The 15,130-nt window shown below is 44.1% G+C and overlaps 1 long non-coding RNA gene across 1 annotated transcript in view; it reads right to left on the bottom strand.

Moving 5' to 3' along the window:
• Nucleotides 1–2,642, bottom strand: part of LOC126424976 (uncharacterized) — a 305,892-nt gene extending 303,250 nt beyond the window's left edge. Inside the window, exon 1 of the long non-coding RNA XR_007576239.1 lies at nucleotides 2,532–2,642. This is a non-coding gene — a long non-coding RNA (uncharacterized LOC126424976). The remainder of the gene's footprint in view (nucleotides 1–2,531) is intronic.
• Nucleotides 2,643–15,130: the final 12,488 nt, after the last annotated feature.

The raw sequence follows: 15,130 nt of genomic DNA, 5'->3' as shown, positions 1-15,130 counted from the left end.
AAGACAGAGACTGTGATACCTCCAGCAAATAATTAAGAACGTAGATCGCAAGTTCTGTACTGCGATGAAGAGATCGGCACAGATTAATTCATTGCGGGCCACAACAAACCAGTCACAGAAAAAAGAAAAGAAAGAAGAAACGGTTTGAAAGACAATGTACAAATGCTACTGGCTTCCGGAGTAGCGGTTTAGTAATAAAGATACTAACAAAAACCTGCGTATCGCTATCGTAGGTTTTACGGTGGATGATGGATGAAGAGGTCTCATACTCCGAGGAGCGTAGGGGACGATGCGGCAGATTCGCACCGCCGACTAGGCAAGGTTCTAGCGGAGGCAGTTTGCCATTGCCTTCCTCCGACCGTAACGGAGATGAATGATGATGATGACACAGCAGCACCCAGTCATCTCGAGGCAGGGAAAATCCCTGACCCCACCCGGAATCGAACCAAGGACCCCTTGGGCGGGACGCGAGAACGCTACCGCAAAACCACGAGGTGCGGACATCGTAATGGATACTTTGCTCAAATTACAACATTCACAGAGGCATTTAAAAATCATTCTTCCTGCGCTCCATCCTTGCCGTTGTACCCTTATAACTGCCGTACACTTCAGTGTTTTGCAAATTATAGATGAGGAATTAATTTTCGGGTAAGGGTCGACAGAAGATCCAGTGAGGAACGCTAATATTAGGACACAACTTCCGAAAGACGAAAACCGAATTTCGGAAACCGTTTTCCGCTGTTGTTAAGGTCTGAAGCGTATTTGCTAGCCCAGTTGGATATGGCACCTGAGAAGCAGCTGTTACAGTTCCTCATTCAGTCAACATAATCGCTCTTTCGCTTCAATTAGACGAGGTGTAAACAGCTTCAGTTTAATATTGCAACTTTTCCTTCACTGTACAAAAAGCCACTCCGTCCGTATTCGCCGGAAATTTTTCAAAACAAGACGAAATCTGCAGCCCAAGCACACTTCAAAACCGTTTGTGTTTACATGAGGGCGAAAATCGATTGCGGAATTGGAAAACTGGCAACTAGGAGCGGATTTCCAGAATCGATTCTGAAGTGTATTGAGAAATCAGCTTACGAAATTCGGTTTTGGAACCGCAGGTAAACGCGGTGGATCTGAGTTTTGCTTTGTAGTATAATATCTTTATTCTTAACAAAACAAAAATAAAAAATAATCAACTATTACATTAAGGTACCGGTAGATGTGAAGTGAGTAACAGTATGAACAATACTCACTCTTATACAACTTACAACATTTGTTAAATAACGCGGCTTAAATAACACACTTTTCTATTTTCACCTTACTTTAATATTCGCACAGTTGATAGTGTAGCACTAGTTTAGGTTGTTTTCGCCAAGTTTTATGCCCCTGAGTTAGAAGACAGTGTTTATTTACAATCGACTGTCTAGACAATACAATATCACGCACAATTAATATCAGTATTGCTATAGGACAACTTGTGATTTTTCATAATGTAAAAGGTAAATCATACAGACAAAAAGTAAAAGTAAAAGATCTGTGGCAAATGTCAAACGATTCAACAACGAGAACCGTATTGTCTCTACTCCTCGAAGGGCTAATCAAAAAAAGTTTGGTGCACGTAACAAGAGGAATCTAACACGAAAACTAAAGAAGGTTCCTACACTTAGTGCAACCAGATCAGCAAGTGAGCTTCGAAACAAAAATACATCGTCAAATGATTCGTAGAGCATTGAAAAATAGTGCCTACAATGGAAGAGTGCCTAGGTAGAAACCGTCTGTGAATGTGTATCCACATCTGGACCGGACAAATTACTGTCCATCGACAGTGTTATGCACAAATACGCCTATGTGTATATACTAAAAAAAAAGAAAGAAAAAAGAAAAATCGGGATATCAAACACATTCATGTTTTACCATGACCACGACGTGAAACGTAAGGCTCGCATTGTGCAGAGATATTTGTAGTACGATTGATCGGAAGTCCTACAATCACCACCTTAATCGCCAGATCTCAACCCTTCAGAGGATGTGTGTGGAGAATTACAGCGGCGTAACAGAAAAGCACTAGTACCTTCCAAAGAAACTTTGAGGGGTCGATTAAAAGAATACGATCGTCTCTGTATTGACTGTTTGAAAAAGATCATTAGCAACGCAGCGTTTGAAAGAAGTGATACAACAAAATGACTGCCCTACAAGATATTGAAACACATTTTCACAAAAAATTGTCTTGAATTAATTAGTTCTGAAAAATGTCCGAGGATTAACGTAACGTGATAACGGGACCGAGTTGTATTTAAATCGTACTAAAAAGAAGTTTCATATGTTATATTAATAAAGCTCATGCTGTTATTTACAAGTCATGTAGTTACTTGGTTATGTTTCTCGGTTGTTTTATTGAGAACAAAGTTATGATGATACAAAATATAAATCTCGTAGTGTCCGAATATTAACGTTACTCACTGTGTATGAAACAATGAAATACGATTTGCTGCACTTGGATATCAATTTTAATCAAGGGGAATGTTAATATTGTGTTAGCTTACGTGATTAGTCGTCGGAGGCAACCTTTGTTTGGCGTTTTCAGTCGTTGCTTTTGCGGGGTTTCGCTATCCGAACGTTTCCAGTCGAAAACGCGCCGCACACTTCGAGAGCGAACAACAGACTGGCGCCGGTGGGAATATTGAATGCAGTCGCTGCTTGGTGCTGCCACCTGACGTGCACTCGTGAAACTAACTACCTGCCCGCGCGTGGAAGAGATGGCGCGAACGGACGTCAACAGCTGCAAAATAATTTCGTGTGTAGTTTGCGTTAAGGCTAATGCTCTCGAAGTCTAATCAGCATCATTTAGACATATGTGTAAATTTCGCAATGAATTATTGCCTGGCTTTAAAAGCAGTCATGCCCTCGATGGAACATCCACCCAACAGTGTCCCGGGTGATTTCTTGTACAGAAATGCATACATTTAACACATACAGTAATCAACACTTGACATATTAAATGCATCTTTGACGATCAGTTACGTTTTTTATCTAAAGGTATCTGTTACAAACCGTTTTCAATCATGAATTTGAATCTTTGAATAGAATTCGTGATGATGGTCTGTGACTGAAACCGGTCGACGTTTAGCATTTAAATAAAAAAGCAGCTGATGATCAAACATGCATTTTATACATTGCCAGACCGCTGTTAATAGTCACCTTCCGAAAATGTTTAAAATACTTAACGATTTGCGGACCCCACAAGATGTATCTTGTCAACTGATCCCTTTTTTCAGGCCGGCCTCTGTGGCCGAGAGGTTCTAGGCGCTTCAGTCCAGAACCGCGCTGCTGCTACGGTCACAGTTTCGAATCCTGCCTAGGGGCATGGATGTGTGTGATGTCCTTAGTTTAGCTATGTTTAAGTAGTTCTGAGTTCTAGGGAACTGATGACCTCAGATGTTAAGTCCCATAGTGCTCAGAGTCATTTGAATCTTATTTCACTCAAGTTGCACCGTAAGTTTGTTTTCTTTCTAGTTAGATTCGGTACCTCCGCATCCGATCCATTCACCTAATCTTAGACATTCTTCTGTACCATAGTTGAAAAGCTTCTGTTCTCCCCACGTTTCAACTGCTTACAGTCCACAATTCGCTTCCACACAAGGCTACAGTCCATATAAATACCATCAGAAAATACTTTCTAGTGCTTAAATTTATAACCTACTTGCTGACAAACCCGCCATTGCCCGGGTATTCATTTTGCTAATACTCTATTAGGAAAGAAAATAAAGAATGAACTGTGTTTTTAGTGTAAGATCGAAACAAATTCATTTCCATGTCTTCAGCCACTGTGAATTTACAAGACAGTTTCTTTACGCTGAAAGCAGCTGCTTCTCGTGTCTACAACACGATTTTGTAAACCTCTTTATGGCAACGGCTCTTCATAGCCCAATAGCCGGCTATTGTTCTCGGCTACAGGTATTCTGCACTTAGAAGCTGAAAGCTTTCAAAACCTCTGCCAAATGTCAGCGATTTCCTTAAGTTGATTCGACTGTTGGAATGTCTCACACCTAAACTTCCAGATGTTAGATGTTCATATCGGTACCAAACGTTGTATGTCAATAGAGTATCAACCAAAACATCGATTTAGTTCGTGATATATGCTGTTCTCCAGTAGAACATGCATAAACGGTAATTAAAAGTGACACCAGAACGACGGAACAAAGGAAAAACGTATCTGTAAGTATTTTACAGATCTTGCGTGAGTGTTTGTTGGTAGAGCGTGAGGTCGTCTCGTCAAAGGTCCCGCGTTTGAACCCAGTGATTTTATCTGTCTACGCGTGAATCTATTGTGTGGGAGAACATTTTCCCGACATGTAAAAGAACTTTTTGGAGTTTGTAGCAAAGTTTTTTTCCTTGTCCGCTTTCGCTTCGTTAGTTGAACGTTATGTACTTATTACACTACTGGCCATTAAAATTGCTACACCAACAAGAAATGCAGATGATAAACGGGTATTCATTGGACAAATATATTATACTAGCACTGACATGTGATTACATTTTCACGCAATTTGGGTGCATAGATCCTGAGAAATCAGAACCCAGAACAACCACCTGTGGCTGTAATAACGGCCTTGATACGCCTGGGCATTGAGTCAAACACAGTTTCGATGGCGTGTACAGGTACAGCTACCCATGCAATTTCAACACGATACCACAGTTCATCAAGAGTAGTGACTGGCGTCTTGTGACGAGCCAGTTGCTCGGCCACCATTGCCCAGACGTTTTCAATTGGTGAGAGATCTGGAGAATGTGCTGGCCAGGGCAGCTGTCGAACATTTTCTGTATCCAGAAAGCCCCTGACAGGACCTGCAACATGCGGTCCTGCATTATCCTGCTGAAATGTTAGGCTTCGCAGAAGATCGAATGAAGGGTAGAGCCACGGGTCGTAACACATCTGAAGTGTAACGTCCACTGTTCAAAGTGTTGTCAATGCGAACAAGAGGTGACCGAGACGTGTAACCAATGGCACCCCATACCGTCACGCCGGGTGATACCCCAGTATGGCGATGACGAATACTGTGCGTTCACCGCGATGTCGCCAAACACGGATGCGACCATCATGATGCTGTAAACAGAACCTGGATTCATCCGAAAAAATTACGTTTTGCCATTCGTGCACCCAGGTTCGTCTTTGAGTACACCATCGCAGGCGCTCTAGTCTGTGATGCAGCGTCAAGGGTAACTGCGGCCATGGTCTCCGAGATGATAGTCCATGCTGCTGCAAACGTCGTCGAACTGTTCGTGCAGATGCTTGTTGTCTTGCAAACGTCCCCATCTGTTGACTCAGGGATCGAGACGTGGCTGCAGGATTCGTTACAGCCATGCGGACAAGATGCCTGTCATCTCGACTGCTAGTGATACGAGGCAGTTAGGATCCAGCACAGAGTTCCGTATTACCCTCCTGAACCCACCGATTCCATATTCTGCTAACAGTCATTGGATCTCGACCAACGCGAGCAGGAATGTCGCGATACCATAAACCGCAACCGCGATAGGCTACAATCCGACCTTTATCATAGTCGGGAACGTGATGGTACGCAGTTCTGCTCCTTACACCAGGCAACGCCGGTCAACTGCTATTTGTGTATGAGAAATCGGTTGGAAACTTTCGTCACGTCAGCACGTCGTTGGTGTCGCCACCGACGCCAGCTTTGTGTGAATGCTCTGAAAAGCTTATCATTTGCATATCACAGCATCTTCGTCCTGTCGGTTAAATTTCACGTCTGTAGCACGTCATCTTCGAGGTGTACTATTTTGATTATCTTTAATCATTATTGTAACTATTACTTCTGCACATATAATGCAATTGTTTCTTTATTTTTCTGATTGTATATTCTGTGAAACTGCAAATGTACTTCAAAATTTTACTACTTTCAAAGAAACGACGCGAACGCAGGCTGCTAAGATTACATTGTTGTGAACGCCAAACCGCCCTTTTACATCTCATAAACACGTTGTCCGATATAACACATACACGGATAGCACAGTAAAAATATTGTCATCATTGAATTATGAATATACGACCCTTCATGAAACCATCTAACGTTCTGCAAACTTCCTCGGGGAAGCCATACATATTGGTTACTCACAGTTATGATTTTCCTGTGCTCCATAGCTCTTCTGTTACTTTTAATTAACGTTTATACGCGTCCTGCTGGGCAGCACCATATAGTATGAACTTAATAGGAGTTTCGGGCGGTACTCTTTCGATATGGAACGTTTGGTACCGACCTGCGTATGTGACATCTGGAGGTTAGTAGTAAACAATAAACGTGTGGCCGCTATCAACTACATCCCTTATGGCGTGACAGCCGAACTTTTCAAATTTTTCCCTGAATTTTATTAATGTGATTACACTATCGTTCAAAAGTTTTTAAACATTAGTGATTTTGAGGAAAAAATGCAAATTGGACCAGAAATGTTACAAATACCCACAAGTCAGATTTGGAATAATCTTTTATTGAATGCTTGAAATGAGTTATGGCAGCCATGCGCAGATGGCAGCAGTGCGGATTCGTGACTGCGAGTAAACAGTCCACTACTTCAGTAATCATGGATCAGCGTGCATTAGCCATAAAAATGTTTTATAAAAACAATGATAGTTTGGTAGTGGCGCAGAGGGAGTTTCGACGTTTCTATCATTTTGGACGTCATGATGCCGTTCCGTCGAAACACGCGATAAAAGGTTGGATTAATATCTTCGAAGAGACTGGATGTGCCTTCTAGAAGAAACCAACAGGACGACCAAGAAGTGTGCGTTCTCCAGCGAACGTTGATGCCGTACGCGAGTCTGTCTTACGGAGCCCACGGCGTTCAATTCGCAAGCAAGCAGCAGAGGTTGGAATGTCCCAGGAAAGTGTTCCCAAAATTCTTCATCTTGATTTAAAATTTGATCCGTACAAACTATGGGTGGTGCAACACTCGGAGGACAACGATTACCGGTTACCATTAGGATTCAGTCAACAAATGATAGCAAGAGTAAACAATGACGCTGAATTTCTAAGCAAGTTGTGGATGTCAAATGAGGCACATTTTCCCCTCACAGGTTATGTGAATAAACAGAACTACCGTTACTGGGCAAAAATAAATCCTAATGGCGTTCATGAGCGTCCTTTACACGCTAGTAAAGTGACAGTATGGTGTGGTGTTTCATCACATGGGATTTCCGGACCATATTTTTTCGCAAATGAACAGGAAACACAGTAACTGTCAATGCCGATTGTTACTTGGAGATGTTACCAATTTTCGTTACACATGTAGTGAACAACTTTCCGAGCGTTCAACAAGCCTGGTTTCAACAGGACGGAGCGACATCGTACACTGCACGGCAATCAATGGCATATGTGCGAGAATTGTTGTGCAACCGTATAATCTCACATTTGGGCCGCGCGGAGTGGCCGTGCGGTTTGAGGCGCCATGTCACGGACTGCGCGGCCCCTCCCGCCGGAGGTTCGAGTCCTCCCTCGCATATGTGTGTGTGTGTGTGTGTGTTGTTCTTAGCATAATTTAGTTTAAGTTACTTTAAGTAGTGTTTAAATCTAGGGACCGATGACCTCAGCAGTTTGATCCCTTAACAATTCACACACATTTGAACATTCACGATTCGGTAACATCCTCTGGCCCCCTAGATCGCCAGATTTACCCGTTTGTGATTTTTTCTTGTGGGGCTACCTAAAGAGCAAAGTCTACACGACTCGACGAAGAACCCTGGATGAGTAAAAAAAGAGAATTCGGGATGTTATTCAGTGTCCCAGCTGAGATGTTGCAGCGGTCAATGAGGAATGTATTCGTACAAGAGGACGCCATGTAGAGGATGTATTATTTTAAAAATGATAAATGCCATCAATGTTTCGTAAATGGCGAAGTTGTAAAGTTCCGATTGCTATGAATGCAATTTCTTTCCTTCATCACTTCTAGTTTTATTGGATTGTGGAAATGTTCCAGTTTTTCTGTGACACCCTGAACATGCAGTCAAATTTTACTCTCCTCAAAGAAGCCCCCTTCGGCTTTAATCACTGCTCTTCATAGGCGAGGCATTCTTGCTGTCAGCTTCATCAGGGTTTCCTCAGTGATATGCTGCTATTCCTCTCGCAGTCTGGTCCAGAAGCGATGAACGTTGGTAATAGGCCTTTGTTTAACTGCTCTATCCAGGTGACCCCAAAACTGTTCTGTAGGATTACAGTCGGGGGATTGGGGCGGCCACTGTACTCGCATTCAGGAGCACGTCGGTTCAAACCCGCGTCCGGCCAACTTCGTTTAGATTTTCCGTGACTTCACTAAATCTTCTCAGGCAAATGCCGGCATGATCCCTTTGAAAGGGCACGGCTGACTTCCTTTCCCATCCTTCCCTAATCCTATGAGCCCGCGTCCGGCCAGCTTCGTTTAGATTTTCCGTGACTTCACTAAATCTTCTCAGGCAAATGCCGGCATGGTCCCTTTGAAAGGGCACGTCTGACTTCCTTCCCCATCCTTCCCTAATCCGATGAGCGATGACCTCACTGTTTAGCCGCTCCCTCGAATCAGCCACCACCACCACCGCCACAATCCGTATTTCTTGCGAAATAAGATCGGTGCTTCAACGGCAGTGACAGTACGTAGTTTCATACATGCTGTTGCGTGCCGCGCGGGATTAGCTGAGCGGTCTAAGGCGTTGCAGTCATGAACTGTGCGGCTGATCCCGGCGGAGGTTCGAGTCCTCCCTCGGGCATGGGTGTGTGTCCTTAGGATAATTTAGATTAAGTAGTGTGTAAGCTTAGGGACTGATGACCTTAGCAGTTAAGTCCCATAAGATTTCACACCTTTTACTGTTGCGACTTCCATTTCTCTAGAACACATACAACAGTGCCTCATCTGCCACTGGCTTTGAGCCACCAGGGGAAACCATTGTTAAACATTTTTTTTTGCTCGGACATTTTCGGTTAAAATAATGTGGAATTTGTTTTGGGACGTCGTAGAATATTCCCGCTTCAGCCCCTGTAGCTTTATAAAGTTGCGATAGGTGATGGCGCTGGTAGTCTTCAAAATGGCGTCTGTAACGGAGGAGCGCTCCATGTAGAGAGCTGTCATTGAGTTTCTTTAGGAGGAAAACCAGAGCATCGTAAATATACATGGGCGCTTGCAGAATGTCGAAATGTGTACGGAGTTCTGGCAGTGAACAAAAGTACGGTGAGTCGCTGGGCGAGGCGTTTATCATCACTGCATCGAGGTCGCACACAGCTGTGACTCTTGCAATGTTGGAACGTGCAGACACTCTCATTCGAGGTGATCGACAGACCACAATCAGACAACTCGCTGCTGAACTGGACGTCTCTGTTAGAAGTACTCGCAAAACTTTGTTGGACTGTTCTTCCTTTTTTACCCTGGAACTCGCATCTTCCATCAGTTTGGCCCAATGAAGGATGCACTCTGCGGGAAGCAGCAGGTGGATGTTGGGGAGCAAGACGCTGGTTCCTAAGTCGACCAGTAGAGAGGTACCGTGCAGCCATACAGGGTCTCCCAGTAAGATGTCATAAGGACCTCGCCTTTAACGGAAATTATGTTGAAAAACAGCTTTTGTAGACAAAAGGATGGGGAATAATACGGTGTATTGGAATATTGAATAAAACGAACCCGCTTTGAGACAAAAAATGTGTTGCATTACTTATTGAACGCCCCTCGTACTTACGCAATGTTCAGGGCATTTATAGAAGAAGGAGCACCTTCTCAGCGAATGGAGAATACCAGGAGTCGCAGTGGACAGGACGCTCTCTTACAAGGAGCACCTGACAAAGACGGCAGATAAAATGAGGACAAGAAACATCATCTATAAACTGTGTGGCACCACTTGGGGCTCCCCAGCGAGTACGCTCCGCACATCAGCAGTTGGGCTTGTCTACTCGGCGGCAGAATACTGAGCTCATTAACAGCCCGCATGCCAGCAGTATTGATGTGGTACTAAATGACACGATGCACATTATCAGTGGCACAATAAAATGTACGCCCACTGTATGGCTGCCAACCCTCAGCCACGTACAACCCCCAGAAATGCGACCAAAAAACGCTCTTCTCAGTGATAACGTTGGAAGCTGAAGAAGTGGATTAAAATTCGTGCTGCGGCCGGGACTCGAACTCGGGTCTCCTTACTTACTACGCAGATATGCTGACCATTACACCACCACAGCATTATGGTCAACATAGCTGCACGAACAACCCAGCTATGTTGAACATAATGTTGTGGTGGTGTTACAGTCAGGATATCTGCCTTGTAAGCAAATAGACCCGGGTTCGAGTCCCGGCCGCAGCACAAATTTAAATTCACCTCTTCAGCTTCCCACGTTATCGTAGCGAAATTAGAGACTTAAATGTCTCAGGGAAAATTTAAGATCTTCTCAGTGAATTCAACAAGATAACTACACAACTGGTCATTAAAATTGCTACACTACGAAGATGACGTGCTACAGACGAGAAAATTAACCGACACGAAGAAGAGTCTGTGATATGCAAATGATTAGCTTTTCAGAGCATTCACACAAGGTTGGGGCCGGTGGCGACACCTGCAACGTGCTGACATGAGGAGAGTTTCCAACCGAGTTCTCATACACAAATAGCAGTTGACCGGCGTTGCCTGGTGTAAGGAGGAGAAATGCGTACCATCACGTTTCCCACTTTGATAAAGGACGAATTGTAACCTATCGCGATTGCGGTTTATCGTATCGCGACATTGCTGCTCGCGTTGGTCGAGATCCGGTTACTGTCAGCATAATATGGAATCGCAGGGTTCAGAAGGGTAATACGGAACGCCGTGCTGGATCCTAACGGCCTCGTATCACTAGCAGTCGAGATGACAGGCATCTTATCCGCATGGCTGTAACGGATCGTGCAGCCACGTCTCGATCCCTGAGTCAACAGATGGGGACGTTTGCAAGACAACAACTATCTACACGAACAGCTCGACGACGTTCGCAGCAGTATGAATTATCAGCTCGGAGACCATGGCTGCGGTTACCCTTGACGCTGCATCACAGTCACGAGCGCCTGCGATGGTGTAGTCGACGACGAACCTGGGTGCACGAATGGCAAAACGTCTTCTTCGGATGAATCCAGGTTCTGTTTACAGCATCACGATGGTCGCATCCGTATTTGGCGACATCGCGGTGAACGCACATTGGAAGCGTGTATTCGTCACCGCCATACTGGCGTATCACCCAGCGTGATGCTATGGGGTGCAATTGGTTACACGTCTCGGTCACCTCTTGTTCGCATTGACGGCACTTTGAACAGTGGACGTTACATTTCAGATGTGTTACGGCCCGTGGCTATACCCTTCATTCGATCCCTGCGAAACCCTACATTCAGGATAATACACGACCGCATGTTGCAGGTCCTGTACGAGGCTTTCTGGATACAGAAAATGTTCGCCTGCTGCCCTGGCCAGCACATTCTCCCGATCTCTCACCAACTGAAAACGTCTGGTCAATGGGCCAGTCACTACTCTTGATGAACTGTGGTATCGTGTTGAAACTGCATGGGCAGCTGTACCTGTACACGGCATCCAAGCTCTGTTTGACTCAATGCCCGGGCGTATCAAGGCCGTTATTACGGCCAGAGGTGGTTGTTCTGGGTACTGATTTCTCAGGATCTATGCATCCAATTTGCGTGAAAATGTAATCAAATGTCAGTTCTAGTATAATATATTTGTCCAATGAATACCCGTTTATTATCTACATTTCTCCTTGGTGTAGCAATTTTAATGGCCAGTAGTGTAATAACCCACAGCTGCGCATACACAGAGACATAGCTGACTTGGAGCGCAGAAGACTTAAATCGAGAAGACCAGCACTACTCTCTGCTAAAGAGGTGACGGACTCCAACTTTGATGTCGACAGTCCGCGGAAAAAACACTGGCAAGAACACTGCCCACCAAACTGCCAAAGTTTCATGACAGCTGAGAAACCGCCAGGCTTCAGCCTGCCACGCATAGTGTGGACAACTCTAAACTGCATATGTACTGGCCACGGAAGATGTGGTGACGCCCTCTATAATTGGGTAACGATTTTTTTTTTTTTTTTTTTTTTGTCATCAGTCTACTGACTGGTTTGATGCGGCCCGCCACGAATTCCTTTCCTGTGCTAACCTCTTCATCTCAGAGTAGCACTTGCAACCTACGTCCTCAATTATTTGCTTGACGTATTCCAATCTCTGTCTTCCTGTACAGTTTTTGCCCTCTACAGCTCCCTCTAGTATCATGGAAGTCATTCCCTCATGTCTTAGCAGATGTCCTATCATCCTGACTCTTCTCCTTATCAGTGTTTTCCACATATTCCTTTCCTCTCAGATTCTGCGTAGAACATCCTCATTCCTTACCTTATCAGTCCACCTAATTTTCAACATTCGTCTATAGCACCACATCTCAAATGCTTCGATTCTCTTCTGTTCCGGTTTTCCCACAGTCCATGTTTCACTACCATACAATGCTGTACTCCAGACATACATCCTCAGAAATTTCTTCCTCAAATTAAGGCCGGTATTTGATATTAGTAGACTTCTCTTGGCCAGAAATGCCTTTTTTGCCATAGCGAGTCTGCTTTTGATGTCCTCCTTGCTCCGCCCGTCATTGGTTATTTTACTGCCTAGGAAGCAGAATTCCTTAACTTCATTGACTTCGTGACCATCAATCCTGATGTTAAGTTTCTCGCCGTTCTCATTTCTACTACTTCTCATTACCTTCGTCTTTCTCCGATTTACTCTCAAACCATACCGTGTACTCATTAGACTGTTCATTCCATTCAGCAGATCATTTAATTCTTCTTCACTTCCACTCAGGATAGCAATGTCATCAGCGAATCGCATCATTGATATCCTTTCACCTTGTATTTTAATTCCACTCCTGAACCTTTCTTTTATTTCCATCATTGCTTCCTCGATGTACAGATTGAAGAGTAGGGGCGAAAGGCTACAGCCTTGTCTTACACCCTTCTTAATACGAGCACTTCGTTCTTGATCGTCCACTCTCATTATTCTCTCTTGGTTGTTGTACATATTGTATATGACCCGTCTCTCCCTATAGCTTACCCCTACTTTTTTCAGAATCTCGAACAGCTTGCACCATTTTATATTGTCGAACGCTTTTTCCAGGTCGACAAATCCTATGAAAGTGTCTTGATTTTTCTTTAGCCTTGCTTCCATTATTAGCCGTAACGTCAGAATTGCGTCTCTCGTCCCTTTACTTTTCCTAAGGCCAAACTGATCGTCACCTAGCGCATTCTCAATTTTCTTTTCCATTCTTCTGTATATTATTCTTGTAAGCAGCTTCGATGCATGAGCTGTTAAGCTGATTGTGCGATAATTCTCGCACTTGTCAGCTCTTGCCGTCTTCGGAATTGTGTGGATGATGCTTTTGCGAAAGTCAGATGGTATGTCGCCAGACTCATATATTCTACACACCAACGATACAAATACCAGATTGCGACTGCGGCGCTGAAAAACAACCAGTTCGACACATAGTGGAAGAATACCCTGTTCGAGCCTGCAAGGGAACCTTCAACGATTTCCTCACTGCAACAGAGGAGACAACTGATTATATTAAATGTATTGATGTCAATCTGTAATCAACATATGTATAAAATGTACGAGGGTCGTCCACAAAGGAAGTTTAGTTTCTATTTCTACCCGCGGCAGCGCTACGATCGCTGTTCCGAGCATGCGCGGCAGTTACTCTGACTCGAGGAGAAGACATGTACGCCATTTTCAGATCGCTGCTGCCGACGTGTGCCTTGTAGTGCTTGTTTATAATGTCGGCCGTAATTGAAAATACCGCCGCGTGTGAAATCAAATCTGTGATTCGTTTTCTAAATGAAAGTTAAACCAAAGGAAATTCATCGGCAAATCTGCTAGGTTTACGGACAAAATGCTACGAGTGATTCAATGGTTAGAAGATGGGTCAGACTCTTCAATGAAGGACGTGATCGAGTGCGCGATGAAGAACACGGCGAATGTGACGAAACAACTCATGGGAATTTTACTGGGACGCGTTTGATCATCCTCCGTACAGCCCGGATCTCGCTACTAGCGAGTTTCATCTCTTCTTATACCTAAAATCTGTCCTCGGTGGTCAACACTTCAACGATGATGACAAGCTGAATGAACATGTTACCACATGGTTGAATACACAAGCGGCAACTTTGTAAGAAGAAGGCATACAAAAACTTGTGCCATGCTATGACAAGTGCCTACAAAATTTCGGAAGCTATGTAGAAAAGTAGTTTAACAGTTGTAGATTTTTGTACAGTAAATATTTTTTCTGTATCTGTACACGTTTGTTTTATATAACCAAACGGAACTTACTTTGTGGACATACCTCGTACAAGGATTGTGCTGTATGCCTTACGATAAAAAAAAATAATGGTATGATTTTTTTTTTCATTCCGAGTTATTGGCCTGAAAATGGGTAGTCAAGGATTAGCATACGAGAGCGTAAACAACTGATCAAACAGCCGTGACAAGGCAGCGATTCGTAGCAATTGCCAACCTCTTCCTAGTTTGCTCGCGTGTGAACCAGTGTGCAGAAACAATTTTGGCAGTCTTCCTACAAATAGTGCGTAACACGAAGGCAGCAGGCGGACCGCTGTTTTCACATATTAATGCTATTTGGGTTTCTCACTGTTGACTTGGGAGTGGAGTGGGGGAGCGGGCTAGGAAAATGAATATACGTCGCGTGCTCCACAGTAGAGTATACTGAGAGGAAGCAAGGTTGGGGTTTACAGTGCCGTCGACGAAGAGCTCATGAGGCACACAGCACAAACCGGGTTGGGGAGGAAATCGTCCATGCCCTTCCAAAGCAACCGCCCCAGTGTTCGCTTTGAGGCGTTATGGAATCCACGGAAAATCTAAATCTGTATGACCGGACGGGGATTCGAACCGCTGTCCATCTCAGCCGAGTCTAGAGTCTTGACCATTGCGCCACTCCGCTCTGTGCAGCACTCATGCATTATAAAATTCTATATTAACTTCTTAATCATTTTCAAGATGTTGGTAATCTAGGACGATTAGTTTCCTAGTAAAGATAATCGTGATCTTTTAGTAACTGAACGACATGGGATAGTGTTGTACAATGGAACACTGTTCA

This window comes from Schistocerca serialis, chromosome 10, assembly GCF_023864345.2.
Source record: "Schistocerca serialis cubense isolate TAMUIC-IGC-003099 chromosome 10, iqSchSeri2.2, whole genome shotgun sequence".
NCBI classification, from domain to species: Eukaryota; Metazoa; Arthropoda; class Insecta; order Orthoptera; family Acrididae; genus Schistocerca; species Schistocerca serialis.
Note: the sequence above shows the minus strand (reverse complement) of the source record. Positions and strands in the feature narration are given on the sequence as shown.